Source organism: Ictalurus furcatus, unplaced genomic scaffold (genome assembly GCF_023375685.1).
Source record: "Ictalurus furcatus strain D&B unplaced genomic scaffold, Billie_1.0 scf6, whole genome shotgun sequence".
NCBI classification, from domain to species: Eukaryota; Metazoa; Chordata; class Actinopteri; order Siluriformes; family Ictaluridae; genus Ictalurus; species Ictalurus furcatus.
In genome coordinates this window covers 707773-721185 of record NW_026521055.1, presented here as the reverse complement: position 1 = coordinate 721185, position 13413 = coordinate 707773, and the positions used below count along the sequence as shown (strand labels likewise).

At 39.5% G+C, this 13413-nt stretch overlaps 1 protein-coding gene across 9 annotated transcripts in view; it reads right to left on the bottom strand.

Annotated features, from left to right (window-relative positions):
- Positions 1 to 13413, bottom strand: part of LOC128604956 (NLR family CARD domain-containing protein 3-like) — a 253505-nt gene that overhangs the window by 152398 nt on the left and 87694 nt on the right. The gene's annotated exons all lie outside the window — the stretch shown is intronic.

Genomic DNA, 13413 nt, shown 5'->3' with positions numbered 1-13413 from the left:
TGGGTCTAGCTGAAGTTACTCACACCACAAGACAAAAAACTGCCACTTGAGCGTATGGAAAATATCTATGAAGTGCAAACAATATGTGTAACTGACATTTGGATATGTTAATGAAGTGAATTCAATATGTAACCAACATTTAGAATTATTACTTGAGCATTATCGTATAGTCAATATTGGTTAAAAAACATCATCTATATGTATAATCAACAGTTAGAAGCATAATCTAAATCCATAGAACAATGTTTGATCAGGTTATATTCTGAGTGGATTTGAGTTGAATGAACTCTGTGTTTCAGTGTACAACAATTGTTCTTCTGTATTAGCTGTCTCCTGTCTCCACAGCAATAAAAATTGGCAGTAGATATTTGCATGCGTGAGTAAATAACTTTGAGGCAGATACAAATTAGGGAGTTAGGAGAGGGCTTCGGGAAAGGAGGTAGATATCAGCGGGGACAACCGATAGAGACAGACAGATGCTTATTGAGGCCTAAGAAGGGAGCCAAAGTCAAGACACACAAGCCTGTGTGAAACCTTTTTTGTAAAAGAAACCTTGTCCTCATGAAACCTTTTCAAGAAAAACAACTAACTGCGCATGTTCCACAAATTTAAGATAACGCATAGACATGAATATTTAATTGTGGCAAAAGAAGATTGGTCTATTTCAACGAGGAAAAGCAAAACCCCACCTACAGAGACTATGCTGTGGAGATAGGTATATAAAGATATGTTTGTGTATGCATAATTCAGACACTCTGCAGACTGTCACACTTTATTGATTTTCAATAAAGTTTATTTACTTTTTGACATCTACTAAACTCTCTGTCTCTGAAGTTTTTGACCTAGGCTAAAAGGCTGATTTTATTCATGACACTCGCAGGCCACGATGGGTTCTAAAATTTGACAGAGGGGCCGGGCCAGGAACAGACGGATGGAGTGTTTGTGTGAACTAATATAAATGACATGTAAAAGCCATTACATGAAAGGATTTGGCCTTTAACAGGTAGCAAAGCATGAATATGCAAGGCTCATTGTACCAATTGTTTTCCAAATGCATTAATTTGATAACACAGTAGAGAAACTCACGTCCAGTTTCAGTGGGAACAGTGTTGTTGATCTCCCTTTTTTGCCAGTGCATCAAACTCTGGAGATAGTTTTGTTGTGGCAATTCTCAGGAGAGATCCGAGGTGTTGGTCAGTTAACCTGGATCTGTGAGGGGCTTTGTCGATGTTCATGACGCTGAATGTCTGCTCACATACGTAGGTCGAGCCAAACCATGTCAGCATCTTCTGTGCCGTCCTCCGGAGGTTTGGAAACGTCTCTTCATTAAGTGAAGCATAAAAGTCATTCAGTTTAAGAGAGTTGAACTTCTCCTTTAAGACGGAGTCAGACTGAAGATTGATCAGTTCCAATTGCAGCTCCTGTGGTGCTGTTTCAGGGTCTTGTGACAGGGGACAGGACACCAGCTGAACCGACGGCAGAATTCTCTGTGCAGGTCGCCCAGTGATTTGCTGTATTTCTTCACGTTTCGGGTCGCCTCTTTCTGCATGGCTAGTGTGGGGAAATGAGAGAGATTTGTTTGAAATTTGACTGGAGAATAAAGTCAGCTTGGATTTGAAGGCTCTAACATTTGTGTACATGTCGTGCACAAACTGATCTTTCCCCTGTAGCTTGACGTTCAGCTCATTCATGTGTGAAAATATGTCCACAGCAAACGCAAAGTCACAAAGCCAGTTGTTGTCGCTTAGCTCAGGAAATTCGTCGGATTTCCCCATTAACTCCAAAAATGCGATAATTTCCTCTTTGAGCTCCCACATTCGTTGAAACACTTTGCCCAAACTTAACCAGCAGACCCGAGAGTGGTAGAGGAGTCCTGCTGATTCGCATCAGTTTCCTCCAGGAACGTAAGAAACTGACGATGCTGAAGTCCCCTTGCTCGTATAAAGTTAACAAGTTTTACGACTGGATTCACGACATGATGAAGCTGCAATATAGACTTACACAGAGATTCCTGATGAATGATGCAGTGAAGGAAAATAACATCCTGCTCAGGGTTTTCCTCCTTCACTTTGTCCTGGATTCTTTTCAACAGTCCAATGTTTTTTCCAGTTAAATTTGCCGATCCATCCGTGGTGACATTGGCAAGTTTACTCCAAGGTATCTTCATTCTCTCGATGACAGCAGACACCTGGTTATACAAGTCCTCTCCCCGCGTTTTTCCTTTCAGGGACTCCATGGTCAAAAACTCCTCCGTTATCTCAAAACTGTCGTTAATCCCTCGGATAAAATTAGGAGCTGAGCAGTGTCTTTTATGTCGTTACTTTCATCCAGTGCTAGTGAATATAACTTAAAGGACTCCGCCTTTTTGTTTAATTCGCTGGCGATATCTTCGTCAATTAGTTCCACACGGCGAGTCACAGTCCTGTGTGATGAACTGATTTTTTCAAAATTGCCTTTGCTCTCTGGACACAGGAGACCTGCTGTCTCTACCGTGCATTCTTTCAAAAACTCGCCTTCGGAGAAAGGCTTGCTAGTCTTTGCTAATTTGAATGCCAGCAAAAAACTTGCCTTGGTACTTGACTCTTGAATCGCAGTTTGTCTGTGAAAATTTTTTGCTGAGTCTGTGAATTAGCCGTCAACCTCTGAGCCGTAGCCGCCCGTTCTTGCGTTGACTGCTTGCTAGCGTAGTTGGCATGCTTCGTGGCAAAGTGACGGCTGATGTTGTATTCTTTGAAAACCGCAACAGTTTCTTGGCATATCAGGCATACAACCGTTGATCGGACTTCAGTAGAAAAATATTTTGTTGTCCACTCCTTATTAAACACTCGGCACTCACTGTCCAGTTTTCTTTTCTTTGGTCCACTCATTTTTACAGGAGGGCTCAAAGGGCAAATTGAAAAAGTGAAGTAGAGAGTAATACACCACACTGAGGTTTAATAATATAATTTGGACAAGTTCGGATTAAAGCCGGATTAAAAAGCCCAACGGGCCGTATATGGCCCTCAGGCCGTAGTTTGCCCATGCCTGTCTAAACATACATGCATCGACAGCCCCGTGTCAATAACACGATTTCCTACCACAAAAACGTGAGCGACTGCAAGCAAATAAGCAACCTACTTATACTGCAAGCAAATATGACTCATTTGATCTACAGCTACTGTGCGGCTAGAAAGTTTAACGTTTACAGTTTTCTGTATTTCTCCATACATTTGACCTGAAACCTGATCAGATCTTCATCCAAGTCCCTAAACTAGGTAAAAGAGAACCCGGTTAACAACAGATGCAAAAAAAAAACAGTAGTTTTTACAGTTATTTATTAAGCAAAAATGATCCAGCATTAAATATCTTTGTAGGAAAAGGTATGTGAAGTCTAGGAGTATGAGTTCATTTAAATGGGGCTGATTGAAGTCAGGCATTTCAATCAAGGGAATGGCAATTAGGCCCGCCCATGTTTCAAGAACATTAACCTGGGTCTTCACCATCAAACTCTGGTCTTCACCACACAGGTTTATGGAAGTGTGCCCTGCCTCGATCAAAGGACATTCCTGAGGACCTCAGAAAAAGAGATTTGTCAATGCTCACTGGCTTGGAAAGGGTTACAGAGCCATTTCTAAAGAGTTTGGCTTCCACCAATCCACTGTGAGGTAAATGACATACAGATGCAGGAAATTCAGCACCACTGTTACTCTCCCAAGGAGTGGGCGTCCAGCAAAAAAGATCACTCCAAGGGTGTGGTGAATAATATCACAGTAAGTCATAAAGAACCCCAGGGTAACATCTGAGAACCTACAGGCCACTACTTTCCATAAAAGAACACTGCTGCCTGTCTGAAGTTTGCTCAAATCCATGTGGAAATGCCAGGAGCCTATTGGAAGAATGTTCTGTGGACAGATGAGTCCAGAACAGAACTTCTTGCTTTAATTGAAAATCATTGTTTGATGCAAACTGTAAATAGCATCCCAACATAAGAACTTCATCCCAACCGCGAAGCATGGGGTGGCAGCATTATGGTTTGGGGCTGCTTTGGGTCCGAACCAGCTTGCCATTATTGAGGGACCTATGAATCCTAGATTGTACCAGGAGAATGTCACGGTATCTGTCTGTGAACTCAAGCTTAACTGTAAGTGGGCCTTGCAGCAGAGACAACGACCTTAAGCACACAAGTACGTCTACAGACAAATGGTTAAAGCAGAAGAAATTGAACATTTTGGAATGGCCAAGTCAGACCTTAACCCAATAGAAATGTTGTGGAAGGACCTAAAAAGAGCAGTTCATGCAAAGAAGCCTGCCAGCATCATTGAGTTGAAGCAGGAGGAGTGAGCCAAAATTCCTCAAACCCATTGTGCAGGATTGATTGAGTCATCGGAAATGTTTGCTTCAAGTTATTGCTGCTCGAAGGTCTCACACCGGTTACTGAAATCAAAAGTTTACATACTTTTTTCAGCAAAGGTGTTTAATGTTGGGTAATTGTGCTCAGTGAATAAATGTGAAAACGATAATGCATTTGTTTAATTGGGTTCTCTTTATCTAGTTTTAGGGCTTGGATGGAAGTTCTGTTCACATTTCAGGTCAAATGAATTTAATTTTATACTTGTTTGTATTCTTTTTTGATTTTGGCTATCAAATCTTTATATTTTTATCTTTCATATATTTTCTGGATTGTTCTGGTAAAGTCTTTAAATTGCTGTTCCTGAAATCAAAACTGGTGTTTCGAGATGTTTTTGTATCTGTTATGGCCTCCAATACCATAGTTAAAAAAAAATAATTTAAAAAGTCACTACTGGGGAAAAATGATACAATTTTAATGCTTCAACATGCACTAGACTTGTGTTCGTCCAATTAAATGCTCTCTAGAATGTGTAGGAATGTGTGGGTCTTGAGGCGGGTCTTGCTCAACAGTAACAGCTCATTAGCATCAATGTTCTTCAGAGCTGGGCGTATCCCAAACACTGTTAGCTGTTGTGTAACACTTCAACATGCCACCACTCTTATTTCCTGTTTCAAAAAGAAATACGTCGTCATACAGAATCAAATCACAGCTCTCAAAGTTGTTTTGTGGGGACTGTAAAGTAAAAAAATGAGCGCATTGTTCATCTTCCTTTAAAGGTGCAATACTTTTATTTATTTATTTATTTTTCACTTCTACAAATAACCTGGGAGATATGTAAAACATGATAAAAATAATGGATTAAGTTGTGGCCTTAGCAAAAGTGCATCAAGTCACTTAGAAAACCTGTTTAAAAAAAACAGACTTCTGGTCTGGAAAGCTTGTTTGTGTTTGGATGTGCCTCCTGTCAATCATTTTAGAGACACTCTATGGGCAACCATAGATCCTGGGCTGGAGCTTTGTGAACATGAGCGGGAAACATTCAAATGTCAAAGTTACTATTCCATCAGCTCTGCATGACGTGACATCAATTAAATGTGCTAGAGCTCTGCTTCTCTGCACTTTATGGAACAGTCTTCACGGATATTTAATCTACAAGTTACCAGGCAACTTGACAACATTCTGCAAGGCAACCCAGTTTGAGGAAGGGCATTACTGTTTGCTCAAACCTTTTGTAGCGTTGAACTACATCATAATGACTAAACTGTAAGGAGAATTCAATTCAATTCAATTCAATTCAATTTTATTTGTATAGCGCTTTTTACAATAGACATTGTCTCAAAGCAGCTTTACAGAAATATCAACATGGTATACAGATATTAAAGGTGCGAATTTATCCCAACTGAGCAAGCCACTGAGTGGTGACGGTGGCAAGGAAAAACTCCCTAAGATGTTTTAAGAGGAAGAAACCTTGAGAGGAACCAGACTCAGAAGGGAACCCATCCTCATCTGGGTAACAACAGATAGTGTGAAAAAGTTCATTATGGATTCATATGAAGTCAGTATGGCCTTAGGAGCAGCCGTAGTCCCAGCAGTCTGGAATTAGAGAAGATTTGAGCTCCATCCAGAGGCAGAAAGGATCTGGATCTCTAGTATCTCCATAAATTCATGTGGGGCTCGGCGAAAGGAGAGAGGGAGAAAAAAGATAATTATGACTGCGAAGTAGTAGAACAGAATCTAGTCAGGGTAGGCTTGAGTAAACAAATACGTTTTAAGCCTAGACTTAAACACTGAGACTGTGTCTGAGTCCCGAACACTAATAGGAAGACTGTTCCATAACTGTGGGGCTCTATAAGAGAAAGCTCTTCCCCCTGCTGTAGCCTTCACTATTCGAGGTACCGTCAAATAGCCTGCATCTTTTGATCTAAGTAGGCGTGGCGGATCATATAAAACCAAAAGGTCGCTTAGATATTGTGGCGCGAGACCATTTAGTGCTTTATAGGTTAATAAAAGTATTTTATAGTTAATGCGAGATTTTACTGGGAGCCAATGCAGTATTGATAATATCGGTGTGATATGGTCGTACCTTCTAGTTCTAGTTAGGACTCTAGCAGCTGCATTCTGGACTAACTGGAGCTTATTTATATTCCTACTGGAACATCCAGACAGTAAGGCATTACAGTAATCTAATCTAGAGGTGACGAAAGCATGAACTAGTATTTCCGCATCATGTAGTGACAATATGTTTCTTATTTTAGAAATATTTCTGAGATGAAAGAAGGCTATCCTAGTAATATTATCTACATGAGCATCAAATGATAGGCTGGAGTCAATAATCACTCCAAGGTCTTTAACTGCTGTACATGATGAAACAGAAAGACCATCCAGAGTAACCATGTGATCAGAAAGATTACTTCTAGCTACATGTGGGCCTAATAAAAGTATTTCTGTTTTATCAGAATTAAGTAGAAGGAAGTTAGTTAACATCCAATGTCTAATGTCCTTTACACAATCCTCAGCTTTACTAAGCTTCTGTCTGTCCTCTGGCTTCGCTGAAACATACAACTGTGTACCATCAGCATAACAGTGGAAGCTAATTCCATGTTTACGAATAATTTGACCTAGGGGTAGCATATATAAAGTAAAGAGCAGTGGGCCTAAAACAGAACCCTGTGGAACTCCAAAAGTAACCTCAGTACGCATGGAGAATTCACCATTTACATCTACGAACTGATAACGATCGGTCAGATAAGACCTGAGCCAGGAGAGGACTGTTCCCTTAATACCAACAACATTTTCTAATCTATCAAGTAGAATAGTGTGATCTATAGTATCAAAAGCTGCACTAAGGTCGAGTAACACAAGCAGAGAGACACAACCCTGATCGTAGGTCAGTAGAAGGTCATTTACTACTTTAACTAATGCTGTCTCTGTGCTATGATGAGGTCTAAATCCTGACTGATACATTTCATGAATGTTATTCCTATCTAAGTACGAGCATAACTGCTTTGCTACAACCTTTTCTAAAATCTTAGAGATGAAGGGGAGATTTGATATTGGTCTATAGCTGGACAATTGAGACGGGTCAAGATCAGGTTTTTTAATCAAGGGTTTAATAACTGCTAATTTAAGTGATTTAGGTACATAGCCAGTGCTTAGGGAAGAATTGATTATATTTAGAAGTGGTTCAATTACTCCTGGACAAATCTGTTTAAACAAACATGTAGGTTTATCTGCTTACAGAGACACAAACATGTTCTTCTGTTCAAGGTTCATCTAAACATCTTCCAAGATCCTAAAACAAAGCCTGTTTGAACTGCCTCAAACTGCTTATCGGTAGACAGAATGATGTCATGCTCTGAGATTCATATATATAGTAGTGGTTCAGTACAAGCGCTTCAGAGCGCTCTCATTATTCTGTCCTGCTTTATTCTATCCTGTATTAACCATCTTTCTGTAATAAACCTTTTTACTTTCAGAGGACGAGTCTGCGAGTGTTGTCTAATTTCCACGACAGGTCAGAGGTCACATCAAGTACTCGGTGCAAACCTGTTAAATCTGTTAAGCGTTTATTTTAGAAACAAGCTTTTATACACATAATCAGAAGCTGTGTAACTATGAAACAGTGTGACTTCCTGTTACACAACCATCACAGATGTGTGTGTGTGTGTGTGTGTGTGTGTGTGTGTGCGTGTGTGTGTGTGTGTGTGTGTGTGTGTGTGTGTGTAGAATCTCAGTGTGTCTCATCGGTGAGGAGGTCGGACCTCTTTCTCCTGGCTCCTCCCTCTGACCCGTCCTTCTCTGGGCTTCTGGGTCCGGGACTCGAACACGAACACACACATTGCGAGTTTTAAATGAAAGTTTTAAGTTTAAATGAAATCACAACGCATTCGTATTGTCTGCATTTTATACTCACTCAGGAACGTCAGCACAATTCCACATCATTTCACAAAATACACTGACAAATCTAAAGAAATTATTTTTATTTTATTTATTTTTTTAAATACACTCCGACTTCTTCCCCCTTACATCTTGTCCAAAATTGAATGCCTCTCAGTTGACATTTTATGCAATATATGCACTTGTCACAGGTGTAATCAGTGTTTTTACTATAAATAATTCAGTGCAACAATGCTGTGATCAGTTTTTGGGTCAAAAAAAAAAACAAAAAGCACCGAATTAAACTATAGTCCTAAATTAATAATATATATTCTGGTGTGTGTGTGTGTGTGTGTGTGTGTGTATTTGGGTTCTTTTCTGTTTTGTACAAGCAGTTGTGTAATGTTTTACTGTGAAGTTTATATTTGTTACACTCAGTCTGTGGACTTTATTTTAAATAAACAAAAACAAATGGTACTGAAAGTTCGCTCCACCCCATACGATTAATCAAAAAAATTATTGGCCAACTAATCGATTATGAAAATGATCGTTAGTTGCAGCCCTAATAATAATAATAATAATAATAATAATAATAATAATACTGTTAAACAGTTCAGAAGCTCCGTGTGTTGTCCTTGATACATGAAAACTACACAATGCACAGTAATAACACTGATGAGCTGCGTTATTATTATTATTATTATTATTATTATTATTATTATTATTCTATGAGAAATAAGCTCATAGCAACACTGATGAAATACACATACAGTACAAAAAACCACACACACAAATAGAGAATGTGTTTAGCATTTTTTACATCTGCACATAATTTAGTCTGCACATAGTTTAGCAGCTGTTTTAGAATTAAAAATGTCATGTATAAGTCTATATAATGAGTCTTTATTAGTCACATATGCAGTAGAGCACAGTGAAATTGTTTTCTTCACATACCCCAACATGTCAGGAAGCTGGGGTCAGAGCACAGGGTCATGATATGGTGACCTGATCTTCTGATCAGTAAACCAGCGCCTTAACCACTAAGCCACCTCTGCCCCAGTGGTGAGAGAGACATGAATTTTCATAGCATCTAATACTTCTTACCCCACTATTTGCTAAGTACTATAAATATAGACTTCTAAACACCGCCATTAAAAGCTTAATAACAGAATACTGAAATTTTTGGGAAATTGCCGTTCCCGAGTTTGGCCACACGAGGGGAGTCATGTTCCATCCAGCACAACACACGACGCCGCCTAAAACAGAAGGTAGGTTGTAGGTATTTTACTATTACTACTACTACTACTTCTAATAATGACCTCAATCGAAGTAATTAAATACGTAATGAAAATTGTTGTCTATATAGCTGACCTCATTTTCCTACACAGTGAGTTAAAGGTGCACAACTATCAGAATCCCAGTTCATAATTGTGTTTGATTGGCCAAGTAGATTAAAGTGTGCGAGGAATCCAACTCTTTTTGAGCTTATTGGACATTACACAATGCTGTAACTATCCCATTGGCACTACTTAATAGGGGGAGGGGGACTTCTGAAGCGCTGCTCTCCCACGAATTTTCAGGATTTTGGGTAATTCTAGCAGTCTGCTAAATGCAGAGATGAGTAAATCTCAACAGGGTTGTAGCACAGTTTCTCGGGGTTGTATAATCTGAGCAATGCAAAATGGGGCTTTAGCAGCACAAAGTTATTCGTATTAAGATTGTAGCAACAGGAAGTAACTGAAAATGGTATTCTAGTAGCATGTAGAAATTCGAACTGAGGTTCTAGAAGCACATAAAAATTCTAAATACTGTTGTAGTAGCATGTAGTCATTCAAAACAGTGTTCCAGTAGCACAAAGTCATTCAAAAGAATGTTCTAGCAGCATGGAATACAACACACACACACACACACAAGGCAATAGCAGAGCTGGGATAAAGGGCATTAGGTTGACTGTGCTCGTTAGGGTCAGGGAGGAATCAGACTGAGCTAAAGAGGAGGATGGGCTGGCTGGTGCTAACTAGGCGCGCCTGTTTGGCCCGGGACTACAAGAGCGGAGCGCCGCGCCGCGTACGAGGAGCGCCAGCCCGAGTGGCGAAGCCCGGACGCTGGCAAAGACAGAGGGAGTCTTCTGACCTACACCTATAATCACATTTGCTTGTTGGACATGCTTTCTCCCCTACAACTAACAATGTCTTACTCTTGTCTTTGCTGCTCTGTTCAGCTCTTCCTACTTTCCTACTGACTGTTTCCCACCCACCTAGTCAACTTTTATTCACCATTTGTTCTTTTCATCTAGACTTTAAATTTATTTACTCTTCACCATCTATTCATATACTTTCTGTTTGAATGAAAGTGAGCACATGTGATTTCTAGCATGCTAGCCATGTTAATGAATGATAGCTACCATGCAAAGTTTGCTCCAGTCGAAGAATAGCTTGTTTCTCTATGAATGTGACTGTTGTGTAAACTTCTCCTTTGAAACTGCTTTATCCTCTTTACTCTGAAGCTAAAATTTTGTCTATATGATTAATGTGTAGGATTTTAGCTTGTTCTTATGAAATGGGGGTTTGACCCCTGCACTTATGTTGCTTTTTTCTAAAGCCAACAAACATTTGCAGTATCTGCCACAAGCTCTCCCATTTTCTCCAAACTACTGAATTTGTGATACAACAAACTTTTTTTGGACAAACAGTTTTGAGCCTTTGCTTTTATTTCTTTTAACTATATGCTTTGAGAACTAATAATTTTCCCCCAATATCTGATTTTAACTATTGTGCTGGTAGGTCATTAAGGCTTGAACCTTATGAAAACTTCATTAAGACTGATTTGTTAGCCTAAGCTCAATCGGTTTTGTCCGATCTAATCCACAAACTGAGCAGGAGTCACACCCGACTCCACCTGTTTAATCGGTCGATCTTGACTTTCAATAGACTCGGGTGTGGCTTCTGCTTGGTCAGAATGAAAACCTGCACCTGAGTTCTGAGTCCTGAGTTCCTGAATACTAGATGTTCATACTAAATTACTACAGTCTTTCACTTATCCCAGTATTTTTTAGATAGTTTATTAGGGACAGTGCATTTTCCCAGATGTTTTTTCCCCAGCAAGTTCTTTAGTGTCATGTTTTGCATTCCAATTCACATCTCTAGCTCAGTTCTCTCCTCCTGATATCTTTTGCAGTCTAACAGAATGTGTTTTACCGTCTCTTGTGTATTGCAGTGTGTGCAGAGTCCAGTGGGATGTTTTCCTATTCTGTGTAATGTTAGATTTAAGCCAGCATGAACTATTCTAAGACACATAATTATCATCTCTTCCTTTGGGTTCCTGCCTTGCCTCATACATATGTCCCGGTATTCCTGCCGTATTTTATGTGTCCCTTTATAATGGTTTTAACATCTGCTCTACTTAATGGTACTTGTATATCAACTGTTTCATGCTTTATCGATCTTTTTGCCAGTACATCTACAGTTTCCTTTTCTTCCACCCCTACATGTGCAGGAACCCAAAAGAAGGAAACATTCAGCTCCCTACCATGGAGTATGAGAAGCAGATAAAATATTTGTTAACCAGTGTCTTGTCTACATGATGTTTTCCCAGACTGTATATTTGATAGTGCAGATAGACTGTCAGAAGCTATAGCGACATCTTAGTTCTGATTATTTTTTTCCGACCGCTGCAGTGACAATAGGACTCCTGATAGTTCTACGGTGTACGCTGATAAATGATCAGTCGCTCTTTTTTTGACTGCTACTTCACGAGGAATGAACAAAGCCACACCGGTGTGGCCAGTCTTGAGCCATCTGTATATACAAGTCATTTATCCTGATAATGGTCCATATATTTTTGAAATATTATCCACTGTGGTACTATTTTAGATTCCTCTTTTAATATTTGTTGTAATCTTGTATCTACAGATGGTTTTATGAATTTCCAGGGTGGTACAGTTCACCTCAATGGGGCTTTCTTGTAGCTGGCTGAGGCCTGCATTTTGTGCCTTTACATTTCTTACCCATCCCAAACTCTTAAAGAAGTTAGTCCTATAAAACTCTGAGCATTGTTGGTGTACACCCTGCTATGCCCTCATAGATTTATCCAATATAAATCACAGCATCTCTCCTGTCTCGACCTGTAACGCAGTCACTGGTGATGATTTAAATGCTCTAGTACAGATCCAGAGTTCTTGCGCCTGTTCCACGTCAAGCTTTTTAAGATTTTTAAGATACATTAGGCGACCGTAATCAAAGACAACTCTTGTAAGAGCCTGACAGATATTTATGAGCGATGCCCTACTTGCTCCCCGGTCTCAGAACATTATTCATCTTTTTACATTTGTTCTTAATTTTATCAATATGCTGACACCAGGTAAACTTCTCATCAAAAAGCTCTCCTAAAAATCTCACAGCCTTGACCTGTTCAAGATCTTGCCTGTACAGTTTCAGTGGTGCTGTTTTATGACGTTTAGAAAAACATATACCTTGTGATTTTGAAATTGATAGTTTAAAACCCTATTCATTTGCCCACTGTTCTACTTTCCCTATTGCATGTTGCATTTTCTTTCTTACATATTCTATATCCCGACCCCTAACCTCGTCAGCTGCATAAAGCGACTTACCTATATTTTCTCCGACCTGATCAAATGTCTTTAATCATAATATTAAACAGTATTGGGCTACATACACTGCCTTGTGGGGTAAAATTTTCCGCTGCATATCTATTTGAGTACTCTGTACCTACTCTAACTTCTATTGGCCTTCTGTTCAGGAAGTCTAATACCCAATTATATATATCTTTCCATTTATTCCTAATTCGTCAAGTTTAATAAGAAGTCCATCCTTCCCAAGGGTATCGTACATCTTTTCGACATTGAAAAATACAGAGATGACACTTTGTTAGTTCGAGCTTTCCTAACTTCTGGCTCTAGGCATAAAATGGATTCTACCATTCTCCCCCTCCCTTTACGAAATCCTGACTGATACGGTGAGAGAAGAACTTTACTTTCTATATAGTGATCTAATCTATCTGTTATCATCCTCTCTGTAGTTTTCCCTGTGACGTTAACACTGTGGGTCTGTAACTTGACGGATCTGACTGTATTTGCCGGGTTTGAGTATTGGAACCGTTTCCGTGTTAGTGGCATTTTTCCTGTATTCCATACCATATTGAACAGTCTTAATAATACATCAAGCGTGATGTCTCTCATGTGGCCTAAC